Here is a 13,078-nt window from a genome sequence, read left to right on the forward strand (position 1 = left end):
TCAGCTTTTCATGGATATGGTTTATTTTCCTTGCACAATCAATATTATTCAACAATGTTTTATTTTCTTCAAAATATTTTTACATCAATCACATGCTTTTCTTCTCTCAGGATTTCTCTACATTCTGATTTAATAACTTTAGTTGGCAGTGCAAAATCTCCCATCAATAAGGCTCTTTCCCAGACATATCTCCTGCGTGACTACTCTCTCTGGTGCCATCTTCTATTGAACATCATCTACATCTGACTTGTTGTCTTGATTTTGTATGACCACCTACAATTTTTTTTATTTAGCATCTTCTTTGGACTCCATTTCTGTCCTCAGTAATCATAAACACTTTGAGAGCCATTTTCTTTTGTGATCCACTCCATCACAAACATTCTCAGCTATGCCTATGAGGGTTACATTAGTAACTTCTCACTTAACACTAATCTCTCACCCTCCTTCAGATTCAGCAGAGTTTGAAAATTACTATTGACATCAGCTGTAGCTGTTCCAATAGTAATCCAGTGAAGTTTCAGTAGAGCCAGGACTCTAACTTTGTAACTTCTAATTAAAATGTAGATACATACATTCAGCTTTCTGAACCACAAATTTCTCCAGGATAAATTCTGCAGCTCTAGATGAAAACTCTCAGTCTTTTCACTAACACAGTCATCTCATTTCTTGAGTGGTACTTTGATAATCTCTGAACAGCCTCTTTACAAAGAGGGAACAGTGTTTCTGAATTGACATGCTACAGCTACAGCATATTTTATTGCTACAATAAACCTGTAGCTATTAAAGAAATTAAACAATGAGTATGATGTGCCCGAGCTTTTAGCAAGTGCATGTGGGTTAGTTATTTTATGATATCTGAGTCAGCTACTTCTGATGAACTGACCAGAGAGAATACCCACATTGCTAGGAGAGCACTTTCAGTAGACTCAGAAGAGAAAACAGACACAAACTGAACTTTCCTTTCCTATTCCCAGAGCCACTAACCTATTTTAAAGTGATGTGACATCACTAGAGAAAAGACAAATCCTACCTGAATAGAAATATTGCCCTGTTTATTACATCTCACCAATCCTGCAGGCATGTATGCCTAGGTGCATCTGTATTTATGTGAGGAATGCAAAAAGCAGTAGGAATGTAGGAAAACTGTCTTAATGATTATTTCCGTAACTGTGATTACAGCCAGTAAGATCCTGTGTCCTTTTTTGAAGGATGATGATAAAGCCATCCAACTTCTTGCCAATTTTCAATTATCACCCATGGCTTATGTCTGTTAATATGGAATCAGGACAGTTTTTTAAGTAAGAACAAATTAAACAGCACATAAGGAAATGTTACCTAAGACCAGGGACACCAAAAGAATAGAGGCAAAACCCAGTAAAGTGTATTGCCAGAAATTTAGGAAACACTTCTATCCTAAAATTTGTTTTTAATAGAATTCTTTATGATGATAATTTATTCTAACTGACACAGTGATGTTTTAATTGACCTTCTGCATATTTGTCCTTCCTTTCCCTACTTATTTATGATGACTGGGCATGCAGAGGCTATAAATGATGAATCAAATTTTCCCATAATTACTTTTGAATTTTTTACTGTCCGCAATATACAAAAGCCAAGGTCACAGAAGTTGCCACTTATTGGTGATCATGACAGGCCTACCTTTTCAACATCCTGAAATCTGAATCTAAACATGGAAAAATGCCAAGTATTTAGAGAACTGAAAAGCCTTAAATTTCTAAATGCCAGGCTTTGCTTTGGGAGGGAAAAAAATTGAACAAACCTGCCTCTAAGGGACTATGAACATCCTGCAAAACCTGTCTCCCTCATTTAAACCTTCCATGTTTATTAGGATGTCTGTTCACATGCTCTTAACTTCAGTGTGTGATGACCTTACTTACAGAAGCACCCATAAACTTCTACTCCCTTCCTGCTTTCACTGATAAAGGAAGAACTTTCTGCACTCGGAATTACATGCTTTGAAGGTAGTAAGGTAATTCAGAAAGAAATTTCATATTCCAATGGAAAAAGTCACTACAGCAATAAAAGAAAGAAGGGTAAAAGAGTTGAATTCATAAAATGTCAACTATTACAAAGAGGTTACATCCACCCATAAGGGTTTAGAAACTACTGCCATAAAAATTGGCAAACTCCTATTTACACAGGGTGAAAGGGCAAATTTAATGGACTGAATTATGCCCATTAATTTGTTTCATTAATTTCATTTTATAGCTTTGTGAAGATTTTAATAGAAGATTTAAGATGTGGCATGAGCTTAATATATCAGGTATTTAGCAACTGTACAAAACAGTAGATTCATTTCACAAGGCTTAAAAGACTATAACAAAGTTGGCCTGCATTTGGATACATACATACAGAATTTTTATAATTCTTCTCAAACAAAGCAGATTTTTCAAAAATGCTCTATCACACTAATAGCCAGAAAGCATTTAGTATGTGTTAGTGAATATTCTAATTTTTTAAAAAAACCTTTTCATCAAGTAATGAGGGCAAAGCAACTATTACATGTACTTTTTTCATCCTTGAAGCCACAGGAAATGACATTAGAGTCAGGTGTGGAAAATTAAACGTAAAAAAATTTCCATTAACAAATTGGCAGGATTGACTTATCCTTCAAATATATTTTATTATATTATAACTATATTTGGAGTTCCATGCCCATTATGTGAAATGCTTTACTCTGAGTTCTGTAATGACATTGCAAAGAGAAAGTTTCTTCTTAGAACATGACCATTACAGAGTTTTTAATCCTTTATTAGCTTTCCACTTCAATGCACCTCTTTCAACTGATGAGTAGGAAACACAAGTATCCAAATTCAAACCTCACTGTCCCACAAACCACTGATATTGTCTCCCTAAAGTCCTTTTTGCTATCCCATTGACAGGCAAGGAATTTCCAGATCCTGTTTCACATGCTCAGTGATCCATCTGGAGCAAACTGTAGGGACATTAGAGCAGATTTATTTAGACTTGTTTAGTTTGGGTTTTTTTACAAAGTTTTCTTTACACAAATATTTTTTCATTAATCTAAAATCCAGGGATCGTATTGCAGAGTTTTGCATACTAAAATCCCATGTAAAGACTTGAGTAAGGTGAATATCTATTATTTTGAACTAAACCCTTTTTTTCACACAGATGTTTATCCAGTATAAAGACACCATAAAGCTCCAACTAAAGTGCAAGCAGCTGTGATATATGTGCCCCATTTATAGGACATGCAGATCATTCATCAGCTGCACTAGCAAATCTAATTAGATGTTCTATTTTGTATTAATGTAAAGAAATACATTTTTGTGGCTTTTTTCTCCCCAAGGAAGTGTAAGAATAACACTGCTTGCGTTACCCACGTTAAAGAGCGTTATAAAATAAGTACCTTGATAATTGGAATAAAAAATGCCTAAAGATTTATTATTCAAAAGCAATGAAAAGAAGTTGTTGGATTGGATTATCAAAAAGTTATCATAAAAAAATTACAAACAATTAAACTATCAAGGGAAAGGATACAAATTATTGCATGGGGATTTAGGGGCATAGACATGTAATGCACTGTAAATTAAAGTCATTTATAAGGTACTACTGGAAATCTTATATAAAAACAACTGCTTAGTCAGCAAAGGTGAGTTAAATTATTTGCCACTGTAAGAAGAAATCCATGGGATAGCCCACTGCACACTCATCAAATGCTGGCTGTCTTCAAAATATTCTAAACTATTTATATGCCCCAAAGACAGCCACCAAGCTCATTGTCACTGCAACACTCTCAACCACTTTCTCTGCAAACGTGAAAGAGAACACAGCCAAAAGTCTCACTGTGTGGATATACAAAGCTCCCTTACCACACCCTCTCTGTCCCCCTTAATGCTAAAAGGGCAATTACATATGGTAATGATGGCAAGGAAGGTGCTTTAGGGAGAGCAACAATCTCACAGATCTGAGAGATGAAAACAGGGCCTTAGTGAGGGAAATGTAGATATCCTCCTACCACAGAAAGGATTTCACATTAAGAATAGCTGGTATGTATCTTGGAGATCTCTATCTGTTCTTTAAAAGAGTCTTGGTTCTATTTTACTTCTGTATTAGCTCATTATTTAATACAAGTGTGTATAGCAATATGTATCTTGTACCATTGCCCTAAAATGTTATGAATTTATTAACAATTTCATAAGAGTATATCACTTAAGTAAAGATACTCTCCAGTCCTTCATGAAGAGTCATAAAGGAAAGCATAGCAAAAATCCTCAAATAACAATATTGTTTAATTTTTATTGATTAAGATATAATAAAAGTGATGCTATGTCCTTACAATACAGCGGAGAGAAACAGTAAAAGATGTCATTTGCATGGGCTCAGGATTTGCCCTAATGAGAGTCATTCTCAGATTTTCTCTTGTTATGGCTGCTTCAAGTTTTAAAAAGATTGTGAAAAGCTGCAGAACTACTGAGAATGTAAAATGTATTATATGTATGGATTTTTTTTCCTGAAAACTTTATACAGTATGATCACACTTTTGAAGACATATGCTTTTAATTGTCTCGCTGGAAATTGCAAGAATTAGGCAGGTATATTAAATAGCAAGTGACAGAATGGTTACCATGGTTAAGGTCTGCAGGCTTTTTATACTGAATGGTAAATAGTTAAATATCTGTATATATTCCAACAAGCGGACAGAGCAGGAAGAAATCAGCCACATAAAGGTTTCTTTCTCCTCATTTAACTTGCTTCTATAACCCTCTTTGCGTTTCTTTAGTGCAGTTATCCTCCTCCCCTCTTTTGAAGAGGAAAGTGAGTTATTTTTGCCTCTGAAAAGAAAAATGATAAAGTGAAGATTGCAGGCTATCTGTAAACCTGGATTTCAGTTGGATCTGAGAAGCTCTCAGTATTTCACACACATTTTGGTTCATTAGTAGAGAAATGTTATTTCAGATAGCCATTATGTTTTATTATTTACCTCCCATAAGTATTATACCAAAGCAACAGACAGAAGTCTTCAGAATGAAATCAAAACAATTGAAGCTTATGGGTCAAATAACACAGCTCTTATGGGTGCAATGGCATCAAAACACTCATCTTCAGAAGAATATATAATCTATGAATTTTATGGTCAACAAAGGCAACTTGTCAAGCAAAGTGAAATAATTCAGTTATTTGAATAAATAAGTCCTTTATAGGAGACCTTACACATTTGACTGTAAAATACTATGAGAGAATTTCTTGTCTTGTCTTTCAGCTGTGCTGACACACAGGTGATAAATTGGAAGTAACATTTACCTCCATGTAGGTTATAAATTCTTAGGAACTCAAGTAATTTATTTATTTAAATGGTGATATTCGAATTTAGTTGCCTCATTTCAGATACATGAAAGTTGCTTGGAATCATTCAAATTTGGATATTGCACTTAAATAATTTTAAATAATTTCACAAGCAAATTAAGTGTAAAGGGAAGCATCCCATTTTCAGAGTAGTCTATCCACAAATTATTATTTTTGAACAAATATTTACAGTTCTATGGGATATATAAACTCTCACATTTGATAACATTTTCTAAAGATGAATTAATGACAGGACACATCACTCATCCTTAGTACTGGGTCTTCAAATTTCTACAGTTACACAAAATGACTCAGAATTGCAATTCACCAGGGTGGGTTTTGTAATGTATATATCAGAAAACAAATTATTTTTTGCTAAATGGTGATTTTCTTTACTTTAGACAATATTTACATTACACTTCTAATTTTTAATTTTTTTAATATCTGCCTTCCCTATAGATGTGGAAGTGGTTTTGCAATGCCCTGCCTCTACAGCCAAGATTGATTTGTGGAGAATGGCTTGGCAAGTAAAAGGAGGGGAAGACACTTTTTAAACCTGTCATGGGCATTTCTGCGTCTTCTGTGGTATTTGAATTGTGTGTCCTTTCTAACAAAAAGGCCATTGCCTGCTGTGAAATAGATCAATGGGTGATATTGTGCAGTGATTGCTATTTGTTTAAGAGAAATCTCACTGACTGACCCACTTCCTGTAATGCATAAAAAATAAATGACAGAAGTTATATTTTTGCTCTTGTTTCACTTTCATTCATCTTATTTGATCAGCACTGAACAAAACTGACATCTCATCAAACTCAGAAGTGTATTTCTGCACCAGGTTCATCATAGGGTGGCATTTAAAACACAGACATTGAAGGAACAAATGTATTTGCTGGCTCTGTCCATCAATGTAAACCTGACCTTTATCCTGTAGATTTATTGACACCGTGCTGCTTTGTATCATATTTTATTACTATGTCGAAAGCCTGGAAGGTCCTCCCTGTAAAATCACTCCTGATTTTCATCTGAAAATTTTACATCTCTAATAGATTCATCTAAAGATTGAGAAAACTTTGTATGTCTTAATCTTACATAAACCATGATGACTTAACTACACTTTTGAAAAAACGCCTACACATTGGTCTGTGTTTTGGTGACACCAGCTCCTAGGGACACCAGGCAAGGAGAACAGCATCACTGAAGAATATTTTCCTGCAGTCCTTTTCAGCGCCTCACAAAGCCAATATATTAGTAATCATGTTCCAGAAAAGAAGAACCTATTACATATAGTCTTGTGAATAGTATTTACAGGTTTAAAATAGTCAAATGAACTCCCTGAACAAAACACAAGCTAGGCTCCAACAACTACCTTTCTAAAGTAATAATGGATTTATCTTGTTGTGATGCAGTATACTGCCACTTTATTCCTACAATCACCTAGGAGACACATAAGCCGCTTAATAAACAGGGTATTCAAAATTCTTTGGATGGATACATAACCATTATAACAGGTCTGTGACTAAATATTTTGTTCTGTGTGGGGAAATTTTGATGAAAGCAAAAATGAACAAAGTGAATTCGAGTCATGCTTAAAAAATACATCTTTCCAACTAATTGGCAAAATAATGGTTCACATTTCTTCAGTATGTTCTTTTCCTAAATCCCCTGGAAGCTTTCCAACAAGCCAGAACACTGAAGCACCATGCTGGTGAGCCCTATGTGAATCACATCTGTCTTGTTGTTTTCAGCCTTCTAGGCTTGAACATACTGAAAGAGTCAATGCTTGGCAGTAAAGCAAATAGGCTATTTTCCTTAAAGAAAGAAAAAATCTATTATTCTTGTGTTGAAGTCTGCAATCCTAATATTTACCCTCATCTGAATAATGTGTAATTGAGCACTAATATAATCCAACTCCAGATTTCCCTCAAAACCGTTGTTTCCTTTCTAAAAATAGAAGTGGAAAGCAAACAAAAATCACGTTTCCATTCATGCATTAATTGAGGATAAACAATAGAGCTCAGTCCTTAAAGTCAAGTGAGAAAAACGGGAGGGGTAGAATAAAAGGGGGATTTCCCCATGTCTACCGAGTCTCTGAATCTGCACAGACATCTGTATCTAGCTACTTGCCTGAAATCACTTTACAGGCAATGGAAAGAAATGGGCATTTTTAGAGGGCAATTTCTCTGACATATAATAACATCTTTATTTGGGATACAGTAAACCAATGCATCCCAAAAGTAAGTACTTCGTGAGCTTCAGGTAAAGCCAAAGGTCACACACTCATTTCAGTGAAGGTCTGAACTTGCATTTTTTCCCTTTGAGTGAATTTTGGAGATTTAAAACAGAGTTTTTCCAAGTAGCAATTTAAAATAAACAACGCTATAAAGTCAGAAGGAAGGTACAGATTTTTTACACATACAAAAAAGTCAGTTTCTAATTCACTAGATTTAGATTTCTTTATATTTCTCACTTTTTATATTTCTCAAAAAAATGTAAGCATAAATTTCAGTACCCTGTATTTAATCACAGGATACAGAGATATTGATAGAATATCCCAAGTTGGAAGGGACCCACAAAGAACTCCGAAGCTCAACTCCTGGTCCCTCAGCAGACACAATCCCCTCCTGTGCCTGAGAGCTTCCTGAGCTCTGTCAGGTTTGGAGCTGTGCCCACTGCCCTGGGGAGCCTGTTCAGTGCCCAGTTCCTCTGGTGAGGAACCTTTTCCTGATGTCCCACCTAAACCTCCTCCCCAAGGCATTTCACACCATTCCCTCGGCTCCTGTCACTGTCACAGAGCAGAGATCAGGGCTGTGCCAGTGCTCCCCTCACAAGAAGCTGTTACCTCAGAGGAGTCTCCCCTCAGTGTCCTCTGCTCCAGCTGAACAGACCAAGCGCCCTCTCCCGCTCCTCACACGGCTTCCCCTCCAGGCCCTTCCCCATCCTCGTGTCCTCCTCTGGACACTCCAATAGCTCAGTGTCTTTCCTGTATTGTGACCCCCAAAGCTGTCCCAGCCCTCGAGGTGAGGCTGCCCCACGCCCAGCGGGGCGGGACAATGCCCTCCGTGGCCATGCCTGGTTCAGCACTGCCCTCTGGGCCAGCTGCTCACACCGTGTGCTTCTCCAGCTGAATGAGGGATGCCTGGTCTGGAAGGACACCGTAAAACACAGTATGGAAAGCTTTACTGAAATCACAAAAGATTACATCAACTGGCTTTCCCTTCATTAATACTGGCAGTGTTTTTCCCTTTGCAGATACTACGGGAAACAGGAGAGGAAAACATCACCTTCAGAACTAAGATCAATTAATAACATCTAATATTTAACTAGTTTTATAGAAAGAAAACACAAAAAGCTCCAGTAGTTCCTGTAGAGACCCATCTAGCTAGAATGAGATAGAAGTGTTTCCAGTTTTAAGAAATAATGTCTATTGATATATATAACACAGCTACTTTTTAAATGTTGTGGGAATTTCTGTTTTTTCAAGAGATATTTTTGTACCATAAAAAAATGGATGTTATTTTGCTGTAAATACTGCTTCTGAAAATTCAAAAATAATTTTCTTTCTCAAAAAGAAACTTTCTAAAATGCTGATCCAGATGAACCATTTATTGCCCTAGTTTGTTTTTTTCTCATAACAATGGCAAATGAAATGTTTAAGACTAAGACTCCCATAATACTTCATTAAAATTGAAGATCAGTACCTTACTCCTGGATGATGTTTCTCTGTGCCTAAGTAGAATGTCTTGTCTATGAAGCAGCACCTCAACTGATGAACAAAAGTCAGTTTAAAGAAGATGAACTAGATGACTTGACTACTTATCCCCAGACTCATTTGAATTTCTCTTTTGACCTCTTATAGAGAAGCAAGGAAGTACTAAAAGTGTAGTCTGTAAAATGTGATAAACAAAAGATAGATGATGTGAAGAGGAGAATAAGGATCCTGACCATCTCTGTTGATCGAGGAAGCAGGAAAAACAAATTTATAATTCAGAAACTTCATTAGAATAGAAAATAGCTACAGCAGTTATATTCACATGTAAGGAATGTGACTTTCAAAAACAGATGCTTTCTCCATCATCTGTAATCTGTATCTAAAATGAGTCTTTAAACCCTTCTCTTTAGTTTACTGCCTAATTACCATTACAGGTTTAATATTTGTCACAATTACATTCTACAAGTAAATTCAAGCCCATTTTCATGTGAAATGCTTACAGATGTTCAGCCAATTAGACATGACCATGAGCACATGACCATTGGCTCATCACATAAAACTTGTTAAGTAGCAAAGTTAGTTCAAGTGATAATGATATTGCCTGTTGGGACTTGCTGGGGGAATCCCTGAAATGAATGTTTTAATTATGCTATGAATATACTGTCTAGAGATCGCTGTCCTTGTGTCTACTGAAGCCCAGCAAGCCTATACAAGCAGTTCACATTAGTTTGTCTAAGGATCCAGCAAAATATGTGCAACTTTCACCCAATATAATGTTCAAATTATTTGCCTGCACCAGTCTTTCCTACATTTAATAAGCAGCTTCTAGAATACGTTTGTTAGTAGAAATGTCATTTGCTTAGGCAAAGCTTTCATCCTGACAAAAGTTCAGTTTTTAATGTTGGAGTATTTCAGGTTTTGATTAAAATGAAAAAGACACTGTACGGAGTGTTTTGCCTGCTCAGATCACTGTGGCCTCTTGCAACTACAGAGCAGGTTTTTAATGCTTTGTGGCACTGCCCAGGGAGGTAACTGGCAAACAGCAAAGAGTGGCTGGGGCACAGGCAGCTTGAGAACAATTTTAAAAAAGGAGGAATGTACTTAGGTGCAGGTGAAGATCATCTGAAATCATATTTACTTTTACAAACTTCCTTATCTTCATAGAACTTCAGCTCTGGCTTATGGTAGTGATTATGAAAATCATTAACAATCACCATTAATTTTATCAAGACAAAAACCAATTAATGTGAAAAGAGAAATATTTTGCAGACAACCTTGGACTTTTCCTGTCAGGATAACATTGTTTTCTGCAACAGCCATGTATATTTAACTAAGGAAAAACCTGGATTTAACAATAATATTTAATATTGACTTTAATTAGTTGGCCTTACCTCTAGTATTTAGGAATGTTGTATTCAATTGTCTGCTCTACTGCTTTTTTAAACACATCACATTTGAGGTATACTCTGCAAACAGCCTGACAGTGATTCCTTGGTTTGGGATCAAGAGTCAAACATTTGTAGATTTTATGTTCGGGCTCAATTAACAGGGAAGGGTTGTGAGAAGCAGTTTTTTCCTGGTCCTGATAAATCACGTCACTAAGGACACTTTTGTGCTGGCTGTAGATGTTTACCTGACTCACAGATTCATGAAATCTGACCGAGATGACATTGATGTCTCCATATTTACACCTGATGTATGCAAATATAATTAATATATTAAATATAAACCATGCTGGGGCAGTAATTACTAAATTACTTTATGCTTGCAGATCTAATGCCAATGATATTTATACAACTCCCTCAGACTGTATTTTCTAAACACTATGTGAAATTATTCTCTAAAAGTGGGGAACATTTATAATAATAATAATATCAAAAAGGAAATTGGTTCTTTCTTATTGAAGGACAGAATCACAAATGGGGTGAGGTTGGAAAATATCACTGATATTGGTCCTCTGGTCCAACCTCCCTGACTGGGCAGGGTGCTGTAGAGTTAGTCAGGACTGTGTCTGGTTGGCTTTTGAATATCTCCAGGGAAGGAGACTCCACAAGACCTCTGGGCAGCCTGCAAAGGTCATTTTGAAAATCTCTTGATTCACACATGATAATTTACTGTGACAGGGAGGTGGAATCTCTTCATGTGTGTGAGATGCAGAAGCTGTTTGTCTTCAGTTAAAGAACTTGTCCTCAAACAGGAGAGGGCTTCAAGGACAATTCACCATGGAGTATAAACACACAAGCAGACAAGAGCATCAGTAAGTGTCAAAGATAAAAGCAACCTTCTTACCTCAAGAATGTTGGCAATCTAGTATGGTTTTGGTCCCTTATCTTGACTAAACCAGGCTTTTTTTCATAGAAAATTGCAGTTCCAAGACAAACAAAAACATTGATAACTAGAGGGTAGAACAAGAGAAAAAGAATAATCACTGATGGTAGGAAATAATTATATCCTCAACAAAACTGTGTGTGTGTGTGTGTACTGTAAATAACTGCAACACTTCTCACAGAAAATCATTTCAGTATCTGCTCCTTGGAAATGAGGTGGACATGGTCCCCTGGAGACACTGGATCAAGAAGAAATAACCAAGCAGTTAAGAGGATATTTAACCTACAAAGCAGGCCAAGTTTCACATATTGAAAATCCTCAGCCTTATCCAACCATTGTAACACAAGTTAATTGAAAAGATCAAGTTTTAAAAAATCCACTTTAACCCAAGAATTAAGGAGGAACACAGTGACTATTTTAATACCTCATATTATTCAAAAGCATGGCAGTACAGTGTAGGAAGACTATATCCAGCAGTTAAAAAATGCTGTATCTCTGCATCTTCTACTATTGGAGCAGTTTTTTTTTCTCTTAACTAAGCTAAGGGATCAGTCATAGGTATCCTTAAGTGTCTTAAGCCCAAACATCCCAGGGAAGAGAGAAAAACCTATTTAATGTGGCTCAAAGGGTAGGAATAATGGGCTGCAAAACACAGCAAAGGCTGGATTTGAAAAGGAAATACTGATAATTAGATGCATCTGACCATGTAATAGTCTTCTAAGTATGCTTGTGAAACACCATCATTTAGGGTATTTTAAAAAGGATTAAACACTTGGAAATTTGTTGTAAAGAACTTTTTGACTTTGGAACAGACAAGGTAATGATGTAAACTTTGTTTACTTAAACACTTTTTTAAATTTTATGATTTCCAGATTTTATTTGCTGGAAAATTATGGTTTTCTTCATAGTTTTTTGTTCCATTGTTTTCCTGTCACTTCCATCCTTCCTTCAATTTCATTCTGGCATATTTCACTTCATTGGAAGACACCAGATATTTATAGTTTTCAGGAGGTTGAAAGTTATATGTATACAAACTCAAGGTTAGCCAGTTTAGAAATTCATTCACCAACTGAGCAGAATGAGTTGCTTCTCTATTTTTTCCCCCCCTCTCTAAATAGCCCTTTCACTTTAGCTAATTGGTACTGTACTGTGTCCTGCTAGACTGCATGGGTTTAAACTGAAGGAAGCTATCACAGGGAAAGGAATCTCTAAAAAAAATCCATTAAAAAAATAAATATATATTTCAAAGAGGAAAGAAGAAGGAAGCTGCTCATCTGGAAATATCTGCTTTTGTCTCCAAATATTTCCTCTTTTTTTAATGTCGTGCCCCAGAGATTCACAAATACTCTTACTAACATTATATAAAAAACCTCTAAAGAAAAAAAAAAACCCTGCTACCAGCCCTCCCTTGTAAACAGCTGCTAATATCTCAACAAATAAAGTCTATTGCTATTTTGTACAAGTGCCTCATGCCATGGTTGCAACCAATATTACTGGCAAACTATTTCATAGCCAGAGAGGAAATTAACCTCAGTATTAAACATTCTGATAGTTATAACAAGATTATCTGCGATTTAAAGAAAAGGTATTCCAGAAGAAAACATGAGGAAGCACAAAGAACACATTCTTATTATCTGAAACTTCTTTTAATCCTTAGCCAAAGGGCAAAGAACTTTTCTACGTTTTAGCCAGACCTGTTTCACTTTGAGACAC

The 13,078-nt window shown here is 36.0% G+C and overlaps 1 long non-coding RNA gene across 1 annotated transcript; it reads right to left on the reverse strand.

The window, feature by feature from the left end:
- Positions 1 to 2,754: 2,754 nt before the first annotated feature.
- LOC117244986 lies at positions 2,755 to 11,418 on the reverse strand. Its single transcript, XR_004499047.1, has 2 exons — positions 11,327 to 11,418; positions 2,755 to 2,956 (listed from the first exon to the last, which is right to left on the reverse strand). It is a non-coding gene; the product is annotated as an uncharacterized LOC117244986 (long non-coding RNA).
- Between the last annotated feature and the right edge of the window lie 1,660 nt (positions 11,419 to 13,078).

The sequence above is a fragment of the Parus major genome, chromosome 11 (genome assembly GCF_001522545.3).
Source record: "Parus major isolate Abel chromosome 11, Parus_major1.1, whole genome shotgun sequence".
In the NCBI taxonomy this organism is placed as follows: Eukaryota; Metazoa; Chordata; class Aves; order Passeriformes; family Paridae; genus Parus; species Parus major.